The sequence below is a fragment of the Belonocnema kinseyi genome, chromosome 9 (genome assembly GCF_010883055.1).
Source record: "Belonocnema kinseyi isolate 2016_QV_RU_SX_M_011 chromosome 9, B_treatae_v1, whole genome shotgun sequence".
Lineage (NCBI taxonomy): Eukaryota > Metazoa > Arthropoda > Insecta > Hymenoptera > Cynipidae > Belonocnema > Belonocnema kinseyi.
Genome location: NC_046665.1, coordinates 3,707,880 through 3,710,479, shown reverse-complemented (window position 1 = coordinate 3,710,479; position 2,600 = coordinate 3,707,880).

Genomic DNA, 2,600 nt, shown 5'->3' with positions numbered 1-2,600 from the left:
GCTTATTATGCGCATGAATCTCATGTCAATTGCGTTAATTTTACTCTTATCTTTTTCTTGATAAGTCCATGTCTCGCTACCGTGTAGTACAGTCGGTACAAAAATAGAATTATGTATTGCCCAAGTAAGGCTCGCGAAACCCCAGATGTTAGGTTTAATCAATTTCTATTGCCTGAAAAAGGTTTTGTTAAAGTTGTTAATAAAAGTAGGTCTGCAGAAATGATAAATTAGATATACCATTTAAGTCATCTTCATTATCCATAATTTTATTTTATATCCCCAAAAATTTGATAGGAACTGATTACAAGTTCTCCAAAATACGCGAAGAAAAATCTTTTTTATTTTTAATGCACATTGAAGTTTTTTTAAAATTGAAAAAGTAAATATTAATATTATTATTAGAGTGAATCATTTCCTTCTTTGTATATAAATAAAACATGCACAATTATGATCTGAAAATGTATTTTTTGCAGATTGCAGTGCAGGGAAGAGGTACTTAAACTGGTACCGCAAACTGGACGATTGTAAGCAAATAGCAATTAGTTTTATGCTTGTTTGATCATTTGGCTGTTTTACATAAAATAATATATGTCCAGCGTGTAACACCTTTTCTCCTTTCATACAATTTCAACACGAAGGAGTGGATAACGTGAATCGACAAATTCCAACAACAACGCAATGTATCAGTTGCAAAGTGACCCCGTTGTCGCCGACAACGGGGCATGGTGAATATCTAAATTGTCCATTAGTAATTATTTGTATGAAAAAGACGACAGAAATTGCCAAAAAGTACCAATAATACGTAAAGATGTAATATTTTTGATTTTTGAGGGGCTGCGTGGAGGCTGAGGGGGGGGGGGAATAAAAGTTACTAGTATGATTTTATTTCGTAGATACTCCTCTTTAATCCCTAAAAAGTTCAGTGCATTTCGATAAAACCCTGGAACATGAGTTCAATTTTTCGAAAATTCAAAATGACCCCATGTTAATTAAACAGGATTTTGAAGTGCCCGGTGGCACGTGTTAATATTCGAACTTTGAAAAACGAAAAATTACGGATTTTCTTTCTCAGCAAATCGAAAGTTAGTGGGTTAGGGGGAGTGCCTTGCCCTCTGGAGCGAAAACAATTATGCAATGCATTTTTTGACCAACCTAATATATATATATATATATAACCTGTCCGCAGCGCCATTCGGTTCGGTTTTGATTCCTCTAGAATCAAACCGAAGGGCCTATGACAAAGCCATAGAACGCTTCCTCGAGTTGCGGATAGAGGGTCCTGAATTAACCCCCAAGCGGAGGTGTGAAATCCGTGCCGAAAGCTGAATGGCACCTGGGTGAGTTGTTTAGAACGGTGACTCTGGGATACCGGGCGACCTTTCAGAGTACGCAGCCATATCCTTGCATGCGGGGCTCTACAAGGATGGACGAACCCCTTTCCCTAGCTTCTCGTGGGAACAACAATGACAACACCAAACATAGTTGTAGTAAGTGCGGTTCAAAACAACAGAACGCGCAGGGCTCCCGACAATGGGTCGGCCAACAATGCCGACCAATCTAGAGCTGGGGGAGCCAATGAAAATGGATTCAGTGCGATGGATCGGCGGGATCTCGTGACCTTTGCGTGGACGGAGCAACTGAATCACGACTTGCTAGACTGCGACGATGCGAGTGTGGCCCGTGAACGGGGTTACATGGCACGGCTGGATGCACTGTTCAGCATAGACTGGACGAAGACTCGGAAAATATAAATAGCTTCAAGGAGTTATGTGTTGCCCTCATAACACCTGATAAAGAATGCCCACCCATCACTACCGAGAAGGTGAAAAAAGTATTAAGAGGGATAAAGAACTATTCCGCATCGGGACCAGATTGTATCAAAACCTTCTAGTGGAAGAAGTTTTCTTTAACCCATCAGCATTTGACCTGTATTTTCACCTCATATTTGAAGTCGGAAGAGCCGATTCCAGAGTGGTTGGTGGAAGGGCGCACAATACTCCTGCCGAAAATAAGCAACTTAGCTGACCCGAAGAACTACAGGCCATTAACTTGTCTGAACACGCTTTAAAAGATATTCACAGCTATTCTAAATGATAGGATTGGTCGGACAATTGAACCTGTGTGGCAAGAAATGTTTGAACAACGAGGCTCAAAGAAAGGCTTAGCCGGATGTCGGGAGAACCTGCTCATTGATAGATGTTTCTGCAAAGATGCAGCATTCTACCAGCGTGACCTATCGATGGCCTGGATTGATTATGGGAAAGCTTTCGATTCTACATCCCATAGACTTATCATTTCTCTTTTGGAAATCTGAAAGGTTCATCCGCAAATAGTTGGGTGCATAGAGAGATTGATGCCGCTTTGGAAAACCAGATTTACTATCTCATCTGGCAAAAATCGTGTAACAACTAACAAGGTCACGTTTCAGAGAGGTGTCTTTCAGGGCGACACCATGAGCCCACTCCTCTTTTGTTGGAGAGACTTATACATACCTGGGCGGGCCACAGAGCCGCATTCAGGATGTGACATCTATAAAGGATACTTTCCGAAGCAGATACAAACGTCTCATCCGACAGATTTGGTCTTCCGAACTGTCGGCG